Here is a 24857-nt window from a genome sequence, read left to right as displayed (position 1 = left end):
TGATTCTCTTAACTCTGTGGTGAATTTTCAAAAGAAAGAAAAACTGATGATTGATATCAAAGGAATCGATTCGCAATTCAGGTTGTTTAATAAAATTCTACATGCATAATTGGGTACACTGCCAATCGCCAACCGCTATTTTATTCCTTCTTTCCATGTTAAACTTCCATGTTAAAATTTCAATGTTAAAATGTGTGAGCAGATTTAATCAACGTGGGTGATATAAATGTATTTTCAAAGAAAAATCTTAATTGTACAGTATTGTTTATTAATTGTGTGAAAATACAGAACAAACCAACGATAAAAAAATAATAAGAAAACTTCCACAATGCTTCACTATAGCTCGTTCACCAATAGTTGACACTTGGCTCCGCCTTCATCACGTGGTTCATCAATGATACTATTTCGCTATTTTTGGGAAAAGCTTGTGAGCAATCCTGAGCAAAGTTGCTATTTAATTTTAAAACCGCCGTTGAACAGTCGACCCAATTCTATGAGTCTACGACTACTAATGTTCAACTCTGTAGCCATGTTATTTTGAACCCAATCCAGAAGACAAGGGAACTGCTGGAACAAGTATTGGGTGAAATCTGTCTTCTTGGAGGATTTTTGATGGAGCTAACAAGCATTTGCGTTACATGAAGAGGACCACTAGAACCTTCGACGGTTAGCCTGACGGCAAGGAAACTCTAACCCATGATCCGTCTACCACGGAGGATATTTCACGTCAGCACTGTGGTCGGTGCAAGTCGGATGCGGAATTCGCATTGACTGGGATTCGAACCTGGTTCTCCTCATTGGAAGCCAAACGCTCTATCCTCTGAGCCATCGCGGCTCAGAGGTTGCTATTTGGCGATATTATGGCAAAATATTTATTTCGCAAACTTTATGTGCATTTAATGTTTCATAAATTTTATATTTCACACCATTTTGTTTACAATATTTACTCTCTTTAGGGTGAATAGTTTGTCTTTTTTTTAGACATTTTTCTGGGAAAACGGCAGTTTTTAAATTTAAAATGTATTTAATTAGCTAGAGAAACGAAAGGTATAATAGCAGATGATGAAGCAAAGTAAGTGACTGAAAAATAATTAACTGTTTGTGTTTGGCTTGCACTAAAGGTTGTCTAAATTTCAAGCGCCAAGATGTTTCTCTTCTTACTCCTGCGCTGAAATGAACTCTACTTCCGAGATGGTGGAGCCAAGTGTCAACTCCTGCAGAATGAATTATATTCCCAGTATTAGTTAGGAGGAGAGGATGGTTCTGAGGGGGAGGAACCCTCTCATATTAAGTTGAAGACAACTATGACAACAATAAACTTAAACATTTATTTAACAACTGAACATAACAAGCTAAAAACAGAAACATAAAAATTAAGTAAGACTGTGTGGGATAGAGACTGAGTAAAGTTCGAAGCTTCTTAAATACTGGGGCAGTTCCAAGGTTGCCCATCGTGTGTTTGTAATCCCGTTGATTCTTTTGGCGCATACGCACCATGCCTGGCGCCACAGTTCTAACTCGTTTCAAAAACCTGTTGAAAAATTTTGTTTTCTCCTTTATACACAAGAAGGCACCTAACATCGGGGAACTAGTTTACATAATGTAAATGAAAGCTAGACTTCTTTTCCTATGTATATTCTTTGATACAACTACTCGTTCAGATTATTGAAATAGTTTATTTTCATTGCTATTTCATTTTATAGACATTGCTTTGCACAATTTAAATTACTAGAAATTAACTCAATATTTTTCCTAAATGTTTTTCTGTTTGTTTTGTTTCAAATTTATTGTGATATTTTACACTTTTTCCGATTGACTTATGAAACAGAAGATACTTTTAGATAATAATAAATATATGGATTTTAAAAAAATTACTTTTAATTTCTAATGTAAAAAAAGAGAAAAAAAATCATTTTTATTTTTTAAAATAGTTTTTAATTTTTTACAGGTTAGAAGCAGAAATTTAAGAAGATTACTGGAGGGGATGACTCCCCTATCATATGCCTATGAATGGAGTTCTTTCTAAATGAGCGGTAATTCCAATATTCTTGGCTCCTTAAATATCTATTAGTTTATCATTTATCACGTGGTTGATCGTGTGATACTGTTGATGAAAAACTACTCGCTACTTTTCTTTTTTCAGACAAAATTGAGTTTTAATTCATCTTAAAAATTGCAGACATATATTTCTAAAATTATTATTGCGTTTTTGTCAAAGATAAAAGATTTTTCTTTAAAAAATAAGGACGTAATTTTTGCAGGTAATATACCGAAATGTTTAACTGTGTTATAGGGATAGTACAGGGAGTTACGTTTACTAACCCTCACCCTCAGTAGTGTTAACATATCTCGGAAATTTTGCAAGCAATTTTTAGCATAATAAAGTGTTTTCTTTCAAACATGTTTGTGTAAGGTCATAAGATATCAAACTTTTTCTTAATTTCCTGCTAAACGAGTAATGGTTTGAATGCTAAAAGTTTGAATGCTAAAAATGAGAGGAAAATTCGCAAGTATTCGGCCCAGAATTTGCATATTAGAAAATATCTGCACTTAAGGAGACAAAGGACTTTCAAAAATATTTTTAAAAATTATCGAGGGATTTGTTTGTAATTCTCAGTATACATTGTTAAAACAACTTTTATGCAAAATTTCAAAAAAATATTTTAAAGTTTCAGAAATTAAAAGAAAATTTTGAATTTTTTTTGTTTTTTTTATACTATTCTTCACATCTGAAATTTTGTTAAAATGACAAAATTCTTTTAAAATATTACATATTAGGTAATGAAAAAAATTGTTGGGAGCATTTTTTAAAATTTTATTATTGAAACAAATAACAGTTAAAAAGCAGAAAAAAACAGCATTTTTGAAAGAAAAAAATCATACCGCTATGAAATATCATGAATAAAAATAATACTAGATACTGAATTCAAAAAACTTTTCCATCAAAATGTTAATAATATTCATAAATATTAGTGGGCTGCACCTCCTGCTCACTAACTCTCGCCAACCCCCGAAAATTGCTACGCAATCTTATATGGTTTGCTTCGCTCGCTACTAACTTAGATACATTGCAAATGCACAAAATTCTAAGAATTCAAAACATTCATTCAAATCCATATAAAAACTTTTTTTTAAAAAAAATTGCATCTTTTTAGTAAATACTAACTCATTAAAATAAATTTGAATTCAAATAAATGACATGTAATTCGCGTAATGACATATAATAAATGACATTCATAAAAAAAGCGCTTTTGACAAAATACTAAAACAGAGATCTATCGACAAAGACTACTCACTTCTGCCTAGCTTAATAGTATGAGATTGCTGCAGCTGATGCTCTCTGGTTATTTCAGTTTCCGTTTTTAAAAGCGCTATATGTTGAGCCACCTCAGCTAGATTTGGCATGTGACATTCTTAGCGGCAATCACTGGTCGATTCGCCGTGTAATAGAGATAGTAACGTAAACAAAACAAAGCAAACGTTGCCACCGGCGGAAAAGAAATACAGTCAAAATTTGGGAGCCGCGTGTGAGAATTATATATAAGATATAGCATCAAATTCTCTGGTCAATAGAATGAAAATTCATTTCGTTGAAACGGTTTGAAATTTGTAAATTAGTCAAAAAAGACATTTTGAGAAAAATGACTTCTACTACTTTTTTCATTGCAGGGCGTTTCAAAGGGGCGTGGTCAAAACAGAAATGACCATAACTTCAATTTAGCTCTAATTCAAGAATTTTTTTTTTAATGTTATGTTAAATGCCTAGGTTTCGAAAATATAAAAAGTGAAAAATTGAATTTTTGGCAAATTTTTGCTTGTTTGAAAGTTCCTTGTCACCTTGATTGCTTATTATTAATATAATATAAAAAGACATTTTTATCACACGAGACATTAACAGATTCAATCAAATTTTATACATGCGAACAGACTTTTGCACGATACTTTCATACTTAAAAGTTTGTGAATTTTTTATACGAAGTGCATTTGATTCTTACAATCCAAATAAACATTGCATCTTATTTATTCAACACAAACAACACGACAAAAACTTTTTTTTTCATTGGTAAATTTCGTTCCTAAACTAAATTAAAGAATTGAGATGTATAAAATGAAATAAAAAAAATAACCAAATTTATCAGGGAAATCCATTATATTAAAAAAAAAAAGATTGAGCTAGGAAATTAATAAAATTCTGGAAGGACAGAGGAGTAAAGCCCGACCCTCATCGTCTCCTATAGCTCCTACGTCACAGCTACGGCGAAATTCAGGATTTTTTTTCAAGCAGGTGTTGTTATATCCGTCCTCAGACTTTCTTCCATAACAAGCAAAATCTCTTTTACAGTGGATATATTAATTGCAACTTCTTTATAAAAACTAATTGTTATTATACGATACATCAGATCCGTTAGAGAAATTGAATCTTTAAAATTATTTACACCAAAAATTCTTGAAAATCAGAGAATAAAAGACACGAAAATATTCGTGATCAGTAAACGCACTGGTCCTGCACATTTTAATTAATAAATTAAAAAATTTGTCTTATAACTGTCGTTGAACAGCCAACCAGTTTTTTTTCGGGGGGGGGGGGGGTNGGGGGGGTTACGACTACTAATATTCAACTCCGTAGCCTTGTAATTTTGAACCTAATACAGAAGACAAGGGAACTCTTGGATCAAACATTGGAAGAAAATTTGCTATCGTGGAGGGCTTTTTTGATGAAACTAAACCCGCATTTGCATTACATGGTGAGGAAGACCACGAGAACCACCCATGGTTAGCCTGGCGGCAAGGGGATATAATATAGGGTGTTTCATATTGAATGGGACAAAAAGAAACATGATTGTAAACGTTATAATTAATATATTTAGAAAATTCAAATTTACCTCAAAACTACATTTATTCAAGTTTCTACAGGTGTTCAATATATGCCCCTCCGGTGCCACGACAAATGTCTACACGGTAATCACGCTCCTGCCACACTCGTGATAGCATATCCCCTGTGATGGAGTTCAACACTGCAGTTTCAGTTCCTCTAAGTCCTGAGGAAGTGGAGGCACAAACACCTTGTCTTTAACGAAATCCCAGAGAAGAAAATCACAGAGCGTTAGATCTGGTGATCTCGGGGGCCAATGAAGACATGTCAAATCCTGTTTCCCAGCACGGCCAATCCAGCGATGGGGTAGGCGTTCTTTCAGGAACTCAAGTACGTTGTTATTCAAATGTGGGGGAGCACCATCTTGCTGCAAAATTAAATCAGGAACAGCTTCCTCCAGCTGGGGGAGCAACCAGTCATAGAGCATGTCTTGGTAAATGTCCCCATTAATCGATTTTTCAGCAGCGAAAAATGAACCAAATACACAACTGTTTGATAAAGCGCAGAAAACGTTCACCTTGGGAGAAGCACGCTGATGTTCTAATGTTACATGGGCATTTTCCGTGCCATAAAATCGCAAATTATGACGATTAACTTTGCGACATAAGTGGAACGTGGCTTCATCGGTAAACGCCAACCATTCACGTCGAGCTTTTCCTGAAATTTCACACAGAAATTCTTACGCAACGGTTTATCAGTAGGTTTTAAAGCCTGGACCATCTGATATCTGTAAGGCTTGAATTGGAGACGCTTCCGTAAAACACGCCATACCGTTATGTGAGGGACAGCCAGTTCTGCGCCTGCACGTCGCGTTGATTTTAAGGAACTCCGTAAAAAACGAATCACGAATTCTTTCAACCACTTCGGATTTTGTTTCTTTTCGTCCTCGGCTTTTGTTCTTGCATAAGCACCCGGTATCCTGGAACTGCTTCACCCACCTGCTTATGTTATGACGAAGTGATGGTTCTTTACGAAATTTCGTACGAAAATGTCCTTGCACAACAGTTACCGAGGCGGTTTTGGCATATTCGAAAACGCAGTACGCTTTCTCCTGCATGGACGACATTTTGTTTAACAGCGCCTCTAGTGGCGAGTTCGTCATTCGATGATTTTTCCCTGCTGCCAAATAAAACTTGTCTAATTGTAGTTGCAGAATAAATTTGTTTCGTCTGAATAAATCCATTGCGGCAGTCACACTGCGCTATTCTTTTTGTCCCATTCAATATGAAACACCCTGTATTTATATTTCTTTAAGAATTATATCAAACATCATATGGTGATTTAATTCTAGACTAATCAATGCTTTAGCAGTAATTTTTAACTTTAATTTATAACCATCGTTGAACAGCAGACCTAATTTTAAGTTTACGCCTACCAATGCTCAGCTACGCAGCCTTGTCATTTTGAACCCAATCAAGAAGACAAGGGAACTCCTGGATCAAGAATTGGGAAGAATTTGCCTTCGTGGAGGACTTTTAGATGGAACTAACTCGCATGTACGTTACATGGAGAGGGAAAATACGAAAACCTCCCCCGGTTAGCTTGACGGCAAAGGGACTCTAGCCTATTATCCGTCTACCACTGAAGATATTTTACGCCAGCACTGTGGTCGGCGCAAGCCGGATGCGAAATTCGTATCAACCAGCTGTCGCTGAGATTCGAACCCGGTTCACCTCATTGGAAGGCGATCGCTCTAACCCCTGAACCCTCACGGCTGAACTAAAATATTATAAAAAATTTTAAAAATCAACTTTTTTATGCTCTAAAAAGTTATATCGCGTGCAACTTATAAAAATTGAAATAGTCTCGGCTAATTTTTGACGTATTATGTTAATTTAATATAAAGTTTGTCTTAAAATGTGTAGCAAAAATATTTTATAAAATCTTTAAAGGAAGCAGATGAACGTTGGTGTGTTTTTTGCTTCCAGAACTTTTTGTTGGCTATCGTACAAAATAAAGGTGATGGTCAAAACAAGTTTTAACTAAATNCTCTGTATGTCATCTTTTTACGTGTTTTCCTTTTTAATCAATCAGATGCAGGAGTGAACGAAATACATATATATGGTTAGCGCTGAAATCACATTTAAAAGAAGCCGTTACATTGAAGATAATCTGGTGCAGCCATCTTGTGTGTAATAAAAGAATTTAAAAAAATTCGGGCACAACAGACGGATATGTTTAAACCTTTTTGGTGCTTTACTTTTGAACGCTCTATCCCGGAAGTATCACGGGCACGAGAAATGGGAGACGAAAGCTCACCCTTTGGTTTTGACGGGAAAGAGAGGGAAGGGGCTAAGAAAATTTTTGAATTATAAACCAATGACCTAGTTTGAATTTTACCTCTAAAGATCAGTCCATTTTGACCCAGAAATCACGAATGAATTATGCCTCAAAATGTTAAGCTTTGTATAGGATATCGTTAACCCATCAAACAGTTTTTCCAAAATTTTATGCCTAAAAAAATTTAACAGAATTTTTGTCCACGGAACCACAAGTTTGAGTTATGCCCTAAAACGTTAGCCTGTTGTATAAAATTACTTAAAAAAACTTCCAGAATAAAAATTAGAGCCAAAATATCTTTTAGTTTTTTTAAAAAAATCTGACTCTTTGAAAGGAAGCTCAAATTTTCCCCACGTAGTACCATTTCGTAATCCTATGTTTGTGCACGAAAATTTTTCGTCAGCGAATTAACACAACTAATTTTTCAACCACATTTACAAATTTTATTGAGAATTGTTAGCCCATTGAGCCTCTCATGTTTACCCACTAAAGAGTTTTCGCAGCCAACCCTCTCCCCTCCCCCCAACCCAAAAAAAGCTACAACAAAAACTGGTTTTCAACAACAGCAACAAAAAAATCAGAAGTTAGAGTTTGTGTCTGAAAACGTTAGCCTTTTGCAGGAAATCGTGAGCTCACTTTCGATCACCAAAACTTTTCAGAACTAAAATAAGTTTTAGCTAATTATTGATTAAAAACTGAAACTTTTAATGTTGCCTTTAAAGTTTGGTCAATATTAAGACCGCTGTAATAATAAAAAATGTCCGCTGTAGATAACCTATTGAAAAACAATAATGGCCAAATCAGCATTTTGTACACATTTAATTAATCTAAGCGTTTTTTTTTTAAGTATTAAAACCATACCGTATTGTACACCTAATTAAAGAAATTGTTAGCCCACTTAAACTTAACAACGAAACAAGTTGACTGAAATTTTAACAAAAAACGAAACATTTCCATTCTACCGCTGTTAGTCCATGCTCAGAAATCGTTACCCCACCTGCTAAAAATAATGATTAAGACAAATATTAGGTACTTTTTAACCAGTAAACAAGCCCTCTAAACCTTAACCCGTAAAAAAAAAATTCTAACCAAGAATAGGTTACAAAACAAGTAAAGAGAGTTGTCTGAATTTTGTGTCCCCCCTCCCAAAAAAAAATCGTTAACTTTTCCACTAAAAAACAATTATGGCCAAATAAAGTTTCAGCTTAATTTTTTAGCCTGTAAAACACTATTAAAATTTTCCCTTGAACAATACTTCTTTGTTTCTTAACAGTCATTCCATGGAGAAAAAAAATATGAAAATAGTTTAAGTTTATTTTTAAACAAAAAACTAAGAATTAGAATTTTCTCTTCTAATATTAGACTTTTATAGGAAATCGTTAACCCACCCAATTTTTGTTAGCCTGTCAGACAAAAATCGAAAATTCTAATCAAAATATATTGAGAAAATCTATATCTCTTTTGAATTACTCTCTTTCTCATTTTCTTCAGGGAATTTTTGAAATTGTGCGCTTTGAAATACTTATTATAATATTTGATTTATAACTATTTTCTTTGCAATTTCAGGTTTTGCCTTTAGTTTCTTAAGAGGGAAGATAAAGCCACTGATAGCAACTAAAATGGAACTGTTTGCTAATAAGTTCGAGGTGAGGCGACTATGGCTATTATTCTTGAAAAAGAAATAGCTCAAAAGTGACGATTTTCAAAAAATTTACAACTTTATAAAAAGATTAATTTAAGAAAAATTGTTAAAAGTTGGTAATTTGCCCCATATTGATCAAATTTATATATAAATATCAAATTTCGAAAATCATGTGGAAATGGTGGAAAAGTAATGCATAAATTCCTGAAAAATACACAGAAACGGATTTCAATGCGTATTAAAACCGTCGTGAGCAATATCAAAAAGTGATAATTCAAATTCTTAATCGCGTGTCGTAATATCATCATATATCGGAATCTTATCACAAAAAAGGTAGAAAAGGAATTAAAAATCTATCAGTAAATGACGTCATATTATTATTGAATGACACAAATACAATGCGTCAGAGTAATTAATTATTCCATGCAGTAAAACCTCTTGGGAGCGACCACTCTCCGTTCCACAGTTGATGGAGGTTCTTCATTCTTAGAGGTTACCTCCATTGATTTCAAAATTGTTATCGAAGGTACATGATTTTTCGCAAACTATTTTAATTTTAGTTAGTGCCATTTTCTGGACGCTGGAATGCCACTTCTGTTGGCGTCATGAAAAGACACATCGGCGAATAAAATTTAGCATCTATAAAAATGATCCCAACTGATATAATAATGTGTAAAAACAAATTTAACAATTATGAATGATAAAGCTATTTTAAATCAAAAAAATTATTTTTTTTTGTTTTGTTTAAGTCTGCATTTAATTTCATATCATAAAAATTAGCTAGCTTTGAAAGATGAGAAGAGGTTTTTGTTTTCGTTTGAGATGCTTTTATTTTCTAAAATAACTTTTTCTTTTTCTAATTTAACGTTCAACTCTAAAAGTGAATCATATTATAGCATCGACTTTAGTGCACTCTGTCTGCAACATGAGGCTGTATCGTCAAAAAGAGCTCCCTAAATAAAAGTCTCCCACAAATATTTTAAACACATTTTAATCTACTTATTTGCTTAGTTAAACTTTTTGTTTTTATATTTTTTTAGTATTTCCTTATTTGACCTTTTCCGTGTTTGGTGCAGATGCATGGAGAGGGAAGCTGGGAGAGGTTTTAATGGTCTCTCCTAAAGATTTTTTTTAATACAAAGTCTATGGAAAATATTCCATGTCTCCCAAAAGTGGTCGTAAATAGAGGTGGTCGCTCCTGTAGGTTTCACTCTGATTCGAAATTAAAGCGTCTTAATCTCAGATAAAAAAAAATACTGGAATTTCAAAACCCATGACGCTGTAATTAATGTTGTTAGGCCAACAACTTCCAGAAGAAAGAAGGCCGCAGCACGGATCAATTTAGTAGTCCGTCGTAACAAACATAAACTGCGCAGTGGATGAAAAATAAGAAAGATGTCACCGCGTTCGGACAGCAAATCTGCACAGTGGTGGTCATTCGAAAGATATCATTGCGTTTTAGACTACTAAAGTATAAGATTTCTTGTTTATGGTAACCTATGCTGAGGCCTTCTCTTTTCTAGGAGGTATTGGTTAGACTGTCGTTACTTTAAAATTCGAGTATCGTAATATTGAAAAGATATTAAAATACAGTACATTTACTTTCGAAACGCGATTTTCACACGTTGACGTGAACACTCAAATTTCAAATGGCGTCTCGTACTAATATCCAATCGTACATCAAAATATCGGAACTAAACCTGTCAGAAATGGACAAAACAATCAAGATGTGCTGCTAAGGAAATATGAAAGCGTCGTGGATGAAATCAGCAGATTGTGGGTAACAAAAGAGTGATTTCTTAAATGGGATATTTTGACTTGAACCTATTTTTTGTACCTACTCGTATTTTTGAAAATGACCAGAAATAGGTACACAAAAAAAACAAAGTGGGGTTTTCAATGAAACTGTCACGCTTTTATCTTATGAATAAAGTGATAAACCAAAAATCGCGTATCATAACATCATATTCAAAATTTTGAAATTTCTTAAACTTCATTGAAATAACCAAAAAGCGATCAAAAATCCATATTGATTTCTTGGAAGTCTATGTGAATAGATCGATTATTTTTTTTAACATTATGTATGCATATACTATGTGAGGGTTATACGTTAGAAGGTGATAGAACAAAACTATACAAACACAAATCACCCTGCAATCCATGGTCATAAATCCCTATAGTGTACGAAAGATGCTGGTTTCACGAAATGATGGAAAACAAGACAGAGATGAAATGGAAAAAAAACATTATAAAATGAATTAAAGTAATTTTAACAAAATTAAACAGTTAAACACCCGTCACGAGAACTGCTCTGACTTGCAATCGACAACATTAACGCAAGAATTGGCGAAAACACCACCTAAGTCAAAAATTTTGATAGTTTTCCATTGATGAACCAACATGATCTTGATGGTAACCATCAATAATTCCATTATAAACCAATATATTTTTTAATGATAAACAACATAAGTAACCATCACCTCTATGTGGGAATTTGAACTAATTTTTGATGGTCCAACATAAGAATAACAACTTGTTTTGATCGTTTGTTCATGTTGAACCATCAGAAATTTCCATCATAATTTTTTTAAAAAAAAAATGTTGGGACGATCATGAACCACCATCACCCCAATGTAGAAATTCGGACTAATTTATGATATGCCAACATAAGAATATCCCGAATTGCGTTGATGGTATATTCTTGCTGAACCAACAAGAATTATTATTAAACCATCACGGAAATGCCTTGTTGTATCATTATGGACCATCACGAATTTCCTTCATAGTATCTTAGAAATCAAATGCTGGAACGATCATGAACAACAATCATCTCAATGTAGGAATTCGGACTGATTTATGATGGTCCAACGTAAAAAAAAAAACAAATTGTTTTGATGGTATATTCCTGAGAACCAGCAAGAATTCCCATTAAACCATCATGGAAATGAACAGTTGAAACCTTCACGGATCATCATGGATTGTTGTTCCATGAGAATCAAACTTCTCTTGATGGTTAACCACCATAAAATTAAAATATCATTTTCCATCATGAAATGATGGATGTTTTTTAGCACATGAAAAACCATGAACGCATAATGGAAAGTTTGGTGGTGACCATCACCAACATCATGGCTTGCATTTGATGGTCACCAACATCATTTGATGGTGACCATCAAATGATATTGGGCCATCATGAATCGCACTGAAATCAACATAAACAATCAAAATTTTTTGATGGGGCCATCAAGAATATTGACTTGGGCATGTATTTCTCTTGTGGTGTCAGCATCTACGGATATCAGAGGAAACAGGGTCTTTAACAAAATCAATGGGACCATCGTCGTAGATGAGGCTCGCTTCATATGACCCCAGGAAAACAAATTCAGGCATGAAAAATTGGGTGACGGCCAGTTGATTGAACCACCACGGCGTATTCGTCATCCCGGATACATGATATCTAAGGCGTTGCGCACATCCACAAATTTATGGGTAGATGCCCAGTCGTGCTGGAACAACACCTGCTAGAAAAGAGCAGGCCTCAGCACGGATTACCATAAATATCCCTTAGTAGTCCAAACGTAATGAGATATTTCGTATTTTCAACCACTGCGCAGGTTAGTACCCTGAACGTATAGAAATCTTTCTTATTTTTCAGCTACTGCGCAGTTAACTTCGTTACATCGGACTACTAAATTGATCCGTGCTGAGGCCTTCCTTCTTCTAGGAGGTGTTGGCTGGAAACACATGAGTTGTGTAATGGAAGACGAGTTAATAGTTCTGCCAACACCTCTCGCAAATGCACAAGGTATGAATCTCTCTCCAGGTGTAGTTTCACCATATTGTTTGGCGCAGCATGTCCTCATTTGGACCTTATGCCACTAAACCCTACATTCAATCAATCAATCAACTCTCCAGGCGTGTTGGCACTAGATATGGCCCAATCAGATGATCGTGCACCATTCGGTCAAACATTTAGAATGAAAACGTTACTGGAACAAACTTGGACCTAATACGTACGGGCTTTTAGTTGCCCAATATTTGATAGCTGTAGACGAGGGTCTCTGAACAACACTTGTGAACAACGAGTTGGGTCCACAGACATCATCAGCAAGGTAAAATTGATAAGTGTCTGATAATCCGATAGTTCTAGGCTAAGAATGTTCTGCGTATGGTAGGTATGTATTTCTTTATCCCGTAGCATTTGCCACACCTCATTATGAGAAACGTAAACAAGCTGAGACATTTCCCTCGTGCTAGATTCAATCCTCTCGCTGATAGGATGCGAAATTTCGTACGGTACACACCTCCCACATCCAGTATCCTGCATGCAACTTAAAGAGAAACCCTTTTCGCAGAGGTGCTTGGTACATTCACTGAAATATCCTCGCATCAGCGACACATCTTGTTGGAAAACGCTTTTGGTCAAATCTTTGAGCTTCCCTTGCAATGCCGTCTGCATTTACGTACATGTAATGAATCTCCGCCTTCTCCTCATTTGAATACGCATTCATCTGATCGGAGAAGCGCAGAACAAATAGAAACAGTTACTCTGTCGTGCAACTTTATAACCGTAGTTGAACGGCCTGTCAAATTTTTGGGTTTACGACTACTGATGTTCAATTCAGTATCCTTAGAATTTTAAACTCAATCCAGAAGACAATGGATTTCCGAGAGTAAGTATTGGCAGAAGTGTGCCTTCGTGAGTGGCTTTTTGATGGAACTTACCCGCATTTGCGCTACATGAAGTGGAAAACCACGAAAACCTCTCACAGTTAGCCTGATGGCAAAGGGACTCTAACCCATGATACATCTATCACTGAGGATTTTTTACGTCTATACTGTGGTCCGTGCAAGCCGGATGTGGAATTGGTATCGATCAACCACCGCTGAGATTAACCCGGTTCACATCATTGAAAAGCACACGCTTTATCCCCTGAGCCATGACTGCTCGCTCCTGAGCAATTGAAAATGCAACGTAAGTGATAGACGATTGATTCCGAGAAAAGTGGCTAGACAACTATTTTTTTCTATTGTCAATGCTATGAAAGGTAAAATAGAATGTCAAAAAACTGATATAGTACACCAAAGAGCCATTGCATTATGACCACCCTGCTAATAACATGTAGGACCACCTTTAGCCCTCAAAATTGCTAGCAACAGCAGTGGTATTGATTCCACAAGGTGCTGATAGGTAGCCTGAGGTATCTGGTACCTAGCGCTTACCAACTGGTCCTGCTATTCCCTCACATTGCGAGGGGGTAGCGTGGCAGCACGAATTGGGTTTTCCAAGTAGGACCACAAATGCTCTACCAGATTAAGGTCGGGTGAATTTGGGGGCCAAGACATGACTTTAAAATCACTTGAATGTTCCTCGACGATTCGACCCTTATGACATGGTGCATTATCCTGTTGGTAAACACCATCTCCCGCAGGAAAAACTGCTGCCATGAACGGGTGAACCTGGTCTGCAACTATATTCAAGTAGCTTACAGGCGTCAGAGATTGTTCTATGAGGATTATGGGTCCTAATGTGCCCCATGAAAACCTGGGCGAGCCCATTGTTATAGATGGAGGGTGGTCATAATGTGATGGCTTTTCGGTGTATATTGTTTTGGCGATAAGAAGTTTACTATGTTACGTAGTTCCTGATGCAAGGATATTCCAACGAATGCCCCAAAACTCGGCTAGAGGAGACGGCTAGAAGTTACATGCGGAATACTGGACGTGGCAGGTGAGTAAGAACGCCATCTGTAACGGTGACGAAATTGTGCATCGTATCAACGCGAGAACTGAATCTTGCACGCGGGAAATATCTCAGCTCATTTACGTTTCCCGTAATATAATAATGGCAAGGTTCTGCTTAATAACCATGCAAAGATGCCTGCCAAATACATAAAATTCTAAGTTTGAATTTTTTGACTGCATAACAGCACTGTGAACAGCCTTCTTATGGATCGCTGGGGGGCTCTCTCTAGTGAGTTGCGACTTACGTTTGGACCATACATTGTACGAGGATTTATAGCTCTGTTCTGCCTAGTTCTGTTCTATCATCTCCTAACGTAAGTACCATGAGTTTTGGGACAACTGTATATAAAGAGCATAATCAAGATTAGATTAACGAACATACTATGAGAATTTTTTTATACCAAGCTCAAACCTTTCAGCGCTTTACACACTTTTCAAGTAATGGACCCCATTATTTCTTTATGTAATTTTTTTAATTTATGCGCTACTTTTATTAATCGAGACAAAATTGTCTGGAATAATAAAAATAGCACATAAATTAAATGGTAAGGTGATATGCAAGGTGAGAAACAAATCCATCCTGTGTTTGAAAGGCTTATCAACAAATTTTACTTTACTTGATAAATAAACTTTTTTTAAAAAACGTTCGATTTGTGAATCTTTGGTGATGCGGCAGAATTCGAATTCTTGCCACACTCGCTACAATATGCCACGAACAATGGTAGTGGATGTGGCTCTTCATCGTTATCCTGCTAAATCATAAAATTTTTGATGTAATCTCATACAAAATATCAGGGATTTAAATCTGGAGATCGAATCAAATTTTTTAAAAACCCTGCAATGACACAACCTGCAATTCTGTTAATACAATTTAGACTGCTTTTTGGAACCATGCTTCTACTAAAGTAGTTATTTCTCTAATAGGGAAGAGTAATGAAGTTAATGGAGCTGTATAATGCTGTACACTATATGTGAGGTAAGAATATCCCTTTCATGTTTTATCAATTTTTAACTCTTACTTTACAGTAAGGTTTCTGAAACAGTTTCAGTTCTTTATTCCAGTTGCAGTACAAATACTTTAATACTTTCTCAAAAATTCTTACTGGCTTTTTCTTTACATTGCCAACTGTTTCTTTTGATTTGCTGGCTTTTTTCTTTAAACTGCATATTTCAACTGAAATTGGACATCTGCAAATGAAAGGAAAAAAAATCAGCCTGAATTGCTTTTGGTCTAATGATTGGACCCACAGGTATGCGGGCTTAGCTTTAATAGTTTGAGGGTAAAAACTGAATTAACTTAATCAATTAATGTACACAATATATTAAGTTACAAAATCGGACACAAAAACGTACTTTCTCTGAATAAACATACCTTTTTTTCCGACGTTTTCGGATTTCTCTGACAGGGTGTCGGTCTGCTTCCGTGCTGTGCAAGTGACCAGTTTTGTTATTTAGAGTACAGATTTTGCACATTTTTTCTCTCATATTGGTCTAATATCGAAAGATATTTTGGCCAGGCTTAGTTTTATTCTACTTTTCAGTTTTTTTGTAGTAAAAGGAAACTATATGCCTTATCAATTGTTGTCACCAGTTTACATGACGAAATATAAAACTTGAACAAAATTGGTCTAATACTTTCTGCGAAATAGAATTTCAAGTCTGACTTTCTTAAAATTCTGAAGAAGATGGCTATCTTTCATAGACATAATCTAAACCACTTTCTCAAGGGTTGGAACGGAACCTGTGGATAAAGGAAACGGCGACCTTTAGGGGTACAGCCGGAGATGATCTTCTTAAACTGGTTTGTGCCCATCTGTCACAACCACAGCTAAGATTGGCAAGAGCTAACACCTGGGAAACGAACTATAATAATCCGAACATTTGATTAAAAAATATTAGAAGAAAACTGCACGTACAAAATTACACGAAGATGCTCGTTTAGCATTTGCAAAGAAACTTCTTAAAAAAGGTATGAATTGGAAGATGTTCTCTTTTCTGATGAGAAGAAGTTTAATTATATAGACCAGACGGCTGTCAATATTTTTGATACGACTTACGAACTGAACCACACTTATTTTCCAAACGTCAATTTGGTGGTGGATCCGTTATGATTTAAGCTGCTTTTGCAACAGGCGGTACTACTCCAATTAGGTTTATACAAACTAAAATGAATTCAATTATGTATCAAAATATATTCAGAGATAATTAATTGCATTTTGCTCCCCTTATAACATACCGAGACTGAAACTACAGTAGGACATGCGGCAGTTTATATTTCATACTCAACTAACTCTTTGATGAAATCAAATTAAGCTAATTCCCTTGAGTGGCCAGCTCGTAGTCCAGATCTGAGTCTGGTAGAAGACTTTTGGGGCATATTAGTAAGAGACAGATGTGGTCGTTTGCAGATGTGGATGACAATTCAAGAGCAAGTCGGATTAGATTAATGAAACCAAGATGTCTTGGAAAAATATTGATATACCAGCATTTTGCAAACGCTAACTGGGTCCACGATTGCGAGATTTACAAATGTAATCGAATACAAAGGATCTATCATTGATTACTGATGTAATAGTTGTACCGATTTTATCCTTTTTACCAACTTACTTAGGGTTGAAAATCTTATGACACCTTAAGTAATGTGTAATGCATTTTGCTATTAATTTCATTCTGCTATTGTTCTTATTGTGTCATACTCTATGACTATATTATCACGTAGAAAGAAAGGAATTTACGCTGGCGTAGAATAGGTTTATAAACAAACTTCCAAAATACACAGAACTGCCTTTTCGACTTAAAACTCATGAATTTATATACAGTGTAATCAGGAAGCAGAAATGACGTAAGAATGAGAAATGAGAAAGAGAATATTCTAGAAAATTCTAGAGAATTCTATAAATAATAACTAAAATCTTATTAGAAATCGGGAGAACTTGGAGGATCGAACTCAAGACTTCAGACTTGCCAGGCGACTGCCTTTAGCCGCTTGACTATGCCGACACGTACCGTGTCAATATTATAAAATGAAATTATGTAAGTCCTTTAGTCTTAAGTTAAATCACTTTCTTCAGTGACTTTATTCTTTTTTTCCATCACTTTAGTGTGTCACTCTGAATTCTTCTGCGTGATATTTGTCTCGCGTATTGTCCTTCCTTGAATTAAATAAGTCCCGCAGTAGGACTGATCGTAAAAACACGGTTCCCAGAAGAACACCGAAGTCAGGCATCACTGGCAGTGATCAGTAAGCGGGTAGGTAACCACTTTAATCTGCCTGCGTATGGACCCAGGGTGTGCGGTATCCATCCTCGTACCGTAAAGTGCTCGACTTCACGCGCAGGTCATCAAGTTACCAAAGCAGGGGAGCCTTCCCCTCTGCAGAGGATCAAAATTGCGATGGCATATCTTCGGATCATCCTCAGGGATGTTTCCCAGACAGTAGCCAATAGCCCATTGTGCAGCTCTAGTGTGACGTAAATAACGTACCTACCTACCATCAAAAATGTTGGTTTTCAGTTTCGTTCACCATTCCCGACCGAAAAATATTTTATGACATAAGCATGTTTCAAGTAATATCTGTAACTAGGAATCAAGAATTTGGATTATGCCTCCAAGCGTTTGTCTGTTGTAAGGAATAACTGCATAAGAAAACAAAAGAGGAAGTAAGAAAACAAAGAAAAGAGGAATAAGAAGAAAAGAGGAATAAGAAAACAAAAGAGGAAAGTAAGGAATATTAATAAGAAACAAAATAAGAAGGATGTTAGCAATCCTAAAAATGCAGCTTCTCCAAACAGCGTTTTATAATTGTTTTTTTTTAAACTAATATTTTTGAAACAGATAGCGTAAACTCATTTTTTCCTCTAAAAAGCTTCTGTTAACCAACCAGTTTTAAAATTTTTCTTTTACACGATTAGGAAAGAGACACCATGTTCCAGAGGTTAAAGCACTAAGCTCTCTTCCGGGAGAACCGGGGATCGATCCCCGACGTCTTTAAGCCCACGCACGAAGCCTCAAATCAATGTATACCAGCTCGTCTTCAAAGTAAAGGCGGTCGATACATAACGCTGATTGAATTACCGTCATAGTGGTAATGAAATAGGGGATCCATAAATTACATGATACCCCCCCCCAGCACAAATTAGGCTGTTGCCGGAATGCTTGCTTTTAACCTGCTGATAAGTATTTTTTGCTCAAAACAGCTTGTATCAGGTTAAGCTAACTTTTGAACCGAATTAATGATTTTTGTTTAGAACTGTAAGTGTGAGTGAAGTTTATCTAAATTTCGTAAAACCATAAAAAAACATGGCTCATTCGATTTTGTAACCGGAGTTTAAATTTCTGGATAAATTAGCCTTCGTGGAAAACGTTTCGATAGAACTCACCATCATTTGCGTTAAATAGTGAGGAAAACCGCCCACCGTTAACTGATGACAAGAGGATTCAAACCCAAAAATTGTCTACAATTGAGGATATTACATCTGTGCCGGGAGCAGAAATTGCTGGGAATCAAATCTACTACAGCACTCGACTGGGTGGCGAGAACTCTATTCCCCGAGCCACTGCGACACTCATAATTTAATTGAATAAGCCAGCTGCCGAAGGTTGGAAACGTGCAAATAAAGTTTTGTTGAATAAGAATTCTTGAGAAGTTGATACACAAAATTTGAAAATCTGCTTCAAAACGTAGGAAATCATTAGCTCACTATAACTAATCACTTAAACAAAATTTAAGGCAAAAGTCAGTTTAGCTAATTTTTAACCTAGATAACACCATCTTTAATTTTGTCACCAAGAGTTTTTCCATTATAGGAAATGGTTATCCCTCGTATTAGAAAAGAGGTTGTGAGCAAAATAAATTTAAAAGTTTTAATAAAAATTAATAGCTTAAATCTTTTCTCCTTCACATTGGCCTATTTTAGAAAATTTTTACCAACGATAAAAACCTGCCCAAAAAAATTACGGCCAAAATTATTTTTTCTTAAACTTTAGCAAATCTAAGCTAGTTTTAAATACAATCTCAAATTTTAAAACTGATTCGTTAGTCTAGTAAAAAAAATTCGTTAGATCACTCGACCATTTCCTTAGCCCAATTGCAAAAAGAAAGTTATCATCAAAACCAAATTTAGCTCATTTTTAACCAAAAAACTAGAAGTTTGAATTTCCTTTCCATACATTAACACCCGTATTCACCACGCCGAGTTAAATTCAAGAGTAACTCAGGGATCGGAATATCCACGGTTCAGAGTTACTCTTGGATTAACCCTCGCTTTTTATTCTGCAACCGTTTTCAACAGAGGATTTCACAACTCGAGTTTAACTCTTGGAGGAAATATAACGAGGCCTTTGATTGGGCAAGGTAAAACCATGTGACTTTGTATATAATATAAACACGTGCATCGTGCATAAACAAATAAGCGTGAGTATCGCTAATTTAAGTGGAGAGGTTTCAAGAAACGATATCTTTCAAAAAAAGTTTATTTCATCTAACTTTTCTTAGGTCATTATTTCTGATAGTTGGGACATATCTTTCTCTTCTTTCAACAGTTTCAAGAAATTCAAGATCTTCAAGCTCAAACGCAGCGATAGAATCCTCCATCTTTTTTGTTTACAAGCTCCTCGTGAATAGGTTACCCTCCGATAACACGGCAAAAATGGAGGGTTACCCGGAGAGTCAGAACTGTCGATGAAATCTGCGAGTTTGGCGAAATTTCGGCTGGAGAATAACGTTTCGCACTAAACTCGTGATTTTACTCTTACTCATAGATTACCCGGAGGTAATCTGTGTTCATGAATACGGACGTAACCCATACCAAGAAATCATTCACCCATCAAAAAACTCGCTAAAAAATAATTGGTTAGCAGAAATTATAGTAAATTTTTACCTACAAACCAAAAACTTACAACAACGCACAAGCATTAATCCATATTACGACACCATTATCCCAATGCGCAACGATTAATTTCTTCTAAAGCCGTTTTAGTTTATATGATCTAGTAATCACAAATTTGAATTCTACCTCAAACTGTTGTCCCGCAGTGGACTGATCGTAAGAACACGGTTCCCAGTAGAACACCGAAGTCGAGTATCCTGGCTGCTTTCAATAATCCGGTGGTCGACCAATTTGATCAGCCTGCGTAGGGAACGAGGGTGAGCGGTATCGGTCCTCGTTAAACTGTTCTACCTTAAAATATTCGACTTCACGCTCAGTTCGTCGGCAACCAAAGCAGGGGAGCCATCCCCTGCTGCAGAGTATCAAAATTGCGATGGCATGTCCTCGGATCATCCTCAGGAATATTTCCCAGACCTTCGTCCATAGCCCATTCTGTAGCTATAGTACACCTAAAGAAAGTACCTACCTCCCTCAAAAAGTTTTCTTCTGAACCAAAAACTTTCACTACTTCAACCGCACCTAAAAAGTAATAGATTAAACAAGCTATGCATAATTTTTTACTGCAAATCCACAAGTTTTAAATACGCTTTCAAATGGTTTAGAAAATCTTCAGTGCAACAAAGCAAATAATCGTTGCTTATTTTCAAACATTAGAGTAAGTGGTGGGAAAGAAAGTCTTTTGAGAATAGTTTTGATTTAAATAACTGTAGTAATATAGGTTATTAAAATATATTAAAAATGTACTTTTTGTTACAGGATCTGTCACAAGAGGAGTCAAATCTGTGGAAGTGTTTGATACGTTGACAACACAAATAAAAATTTAATAAGTGATCAGAAAAAACTGTAGTATCTTATGCGAAATGAATGGTTTACTACACGCAATCACTCATTTTTATTTATGCAATCTGGAAATGACTTAAAGTCTGTTGATTTTTATTCATGTCCATTCCTGGTCTAGGAATTCTTAGATCAGGTCCAGGACATCCTACAGCTCTACTAGTTTACCATCCACCTTACTCCACAGCAATCTGGTAGAGACACCCATACAATTATAGATATGAGCAGAAGAAGCAGCATAGATTCAAGAGCAAGGTGAAAAAGTCTTTTCCCTGTTGACAAATTTCAAACATTTAATGTGGCCGCATTGTAACCTGACCAAAGCAGTTCGGGACAGTGATCGTATTGGTTTTATGTTCGCTGAAATTCAGTTTGTATGGCTCGGCCCAGGTTGTAAGTTCACTGAGAACGTGCATGACCAATCGATCAAATAGATATAAAATAAAGTGCTTCATTAAAAGAAGATTGTTCGCAAAAGCGATAAGAGTAACACTCTGAGAATTAAAATCACTTAAAGAAGTAAAATTGATTTATAAGAGCCGATGAAAAGCTGTGTTTACCAGGACCCACCAGAGTATCGGCACAAGTGACGAACCCTGCGGCACTCCCATATTAAAATTCTTATTGGTGATGTAATCATTTTTTCCATCGAAATAGATTGTCGCTCTGTCTTCCACTAAGTTAAAAATACAAGCAAATTGTGTGGATGCTCAATCTTATTCAGTTAATTTTTGAGAATCGCCCCGTTAGATCGCTGTTAAAGGCATTGTTAATATCCAGAGCCATCTCAATTGTGTGCTTATTTTCCTGTTCAGCCGCTGTAACAAAGTCAACTAAGCAATTGAGTGCCTCCTCCGTCTTTTCCCTGATCTGAAGCCCCGAACTGCATATTCCATTAATTTATAGATTCGAGATTATAGACGAGTCTCTTAATCAGCACTTAATCCAGAATCTTGTCCCAGACCAAGAGAATGGAGATGAGCCTGTAGAATTTAGGCAATCTTCGATCTACCTTTAGTTTACCAATCAGGACGGCGATGTTATTTTGTTTTCCATTTATTTTTGGAAAATTCATTCAGACATTAATTGAAGAACTCCAGAAGCCAATGACGATTGATACAGAAGATATCTCCGAAAATTTCCATCTGGTGCCTTACCTGATTTTAGAGCTCTGGCCGTAGCATCTAGTTAATCAATTGTGAATGGAGGATCATTATTGTCAAGTTTCCTCACCTGTACATGTTCAATATCAACCTCCAGAAAATGATGTGACGTTATATTTTCAACAATCCCGCTAAATCTATTAGGAACTGAACCATCCTGCTTAGTTTGGACTCTGTCTCAAGCACTCTTCTTTGGCAATAGAGAAGATTAATCAATTTCAAACCATGTTTAAAGACATATTCCGAATCATACCTTTAGAGAATTTTTTTTACTGTCTTATACTGTATATGTTAGTAACGTGATGCAAAAAAAATGAGCTGCATCAATGTATAATTATTATTGGCATGAAAAAGCTTAATGTTAAATCACCATTCCTCTTTAGGTTATATTTATATATTTAATATGAATATGCTAAGCCATTGATGTAATTAAAATATTATCTCGTGTGTGTTTCATTTTTACAACCGAAGAACAGCATTTTAGCTGAATAGGGAGGTAATCTTTTTTAGACGTATTTAGTGAAGTTAGACTCTATCGTAAAATTCAATTCAGAAAAATTTTGTAAATCAGAAAAAATATATTCGCTAAAAAGGCCATGATTCGTAATACCAAGGAGTAATACATGCATTTTCAGTAATAAGCTGAAAACAATAGTTAAAATTTGCAATATCTATTAACTAAAGTCAAAGGTAAATGTAGAATAATGTGATATATATAAAGTTTTCGCATATTCAATTTGCTTTCAGCAAATAATTACAGCGTGCAAGGATAAACTGAGATCTATTTAGCCTGGTTACCTTATGTTAAAAAAAACTAGGTTAATTTTAAATCACCCTTTTTAGTAAAAATATTAGTACAAGACCACCGTTTTTGGTAAATAATAATTTAGACTGAGTAATCCGGTAAAAATAGAAAGGATTCGGTAATAATGAGATCTAGTACCAATAATAATTATGCTTCGAATACCGTTTCATACCTGATCATGGTGCGTAGCGCTTTTAAAGAGTGTTTTTTATTGGGTGAATTAAGTGCTTAATTTACCCTTCTCGAAAATTAGATTTTTTTTCCTTTACTGTGTCGATTTTCGCCACATAATTTGCAAAAGCGCAGTGTTCATATTTTTCTATTCAATGTTCACATTTCATACAACCATAATCCATTTCGGCGTACCGTCGGTCCTTAGCGTACGAAAGCGAAAATCATTTTACATGTCTGATGATATACTTGCGGGACAGCATGTGCATTTGCTGAGCGGAGTTCGGTGAGATTATTGCCCTTTCATGTGCAACTCTGTTGCATTTCGCAAGATATTCTCAATTTCAGGCTTCATTTTCCTCCCTCTGATATAGAACCGAAAACCTCTTGATCATTTTGTCATCTATTATAATCAGCTCAGTCAGAAACTAGTCATTTTTAACATGGACATGTAAAGTCTTTGAAAACTAGTTTATATATATGGAGCTAAAAAAGCATTCTTTTAGTGCCAAAAAAGTACTTATTTTTTGTTGAAAGATTCGCTACGCACCCTGATAATAGGTTCAATAACCATTAGAATTATTTGGGTCAGATTAATAGTGGAATATAGTACTGATCAAATAATGCTCGGTGCCAGAATTAACAAATGGTGACAGCGTGTATCTTCGAGTAACGATAGAATTAGGTTTCAGTCGCGATTAGGGCCAAAAACTATTCAAATAGCAAGTTCAGGAATAGTATGAATTCCAGTTTCAGAAAGTCTGGTTAAAAACTACTCAAGTTACAGCAGTGAATATATGTGATTACTACTAGTTAGTTAAAATATTCACTAAGGCGGGTAGAGTTACATAAATTATAGCAGATTGATGCATAATGATAGAAAGATTTAATTAAAAAAAGGTTAAAAAACTGTTTTTATTATTAGTTTATTAACCTACCAGCAAAAAGACAACTCCACTATTGGTCAAAACAGACTAATTTTTAGTGACTGATCTATTTATAACAGGCTCAAATACCGATAGAAAAATATAGGGTAAAAGTAGGTTTTAACTTATATTATCATTTCAATCAATACTCGAACTATAAAGAGAATTGTTTTCGTGTCCACTATATTCCTATCGTACCGAAATTCTGCTATAATTTCATCAATGCACTACTCTTCTCTTAGTGCTTGAACCTACTATAACTTAATTTTTTAAAACCTCTTTCAACAATTCGTTTAATCTATACTCGATACTTCGGTACCAAATTCCTCTATTATTTGACCAAATTTTGAACACTTTTTTTTAAAATCTCGAACCATTCTCTTCTATCAGTACTTTGATCTGTTGTAATTTGATCAGTTTTTAAACTAAACTCCTGTTTGTGAAAATTGCAACACCTTGAAGTAATCGTCATAATTAAATGAAATTTAATACACAGTTGAGTGGTAGTGGTACAAATAAATGATTAA

At 35.4% G+C, this 24857-nt stretch overlaps 1 long non-coding RNA gene across 1 annotated transcript; it reads left to right on the top strand.

Moving 5' to 3' along the window:
- The first annotated feature begins 1943 nt into the window (after positions 1 to 1943).
- LOC107457508 (uncharacterized) lies at positions 1944 to 22875 on the top strand. Its single transcript, XR_011636808.1, has 4 exons — positions 1944 to 2033; positions 8720 to 8799; positions 15465 to 15516; positions 21185 to 22875. It is a non-coding gene; the product is annotated as an uncharacterized lncRNA (long non-coding RNA).
- The last annotated feature ends 1982 nt before the right edge of the window (positions 22876 to 24857 follow it).

This window comes from Parasteatoda tepidariorum, chromosome 5 (assembly GCF_043381705.1).
Source record: "Parasteatoda tepidariorum isolate YZ-2023 chromosome 5, CAS_Ptep_4.0, whole genome shotgun sequence".
Lineage (NCBI taxonomy): Eukaryota > Metazoa > Arthropoda > Arachnida > Araneae > Theridiidae > Parasteatoda > Parasteatoda tepidariorum.
This window is presented reverse-complemented; position numbering and strand designations above follow the sequence as displayed.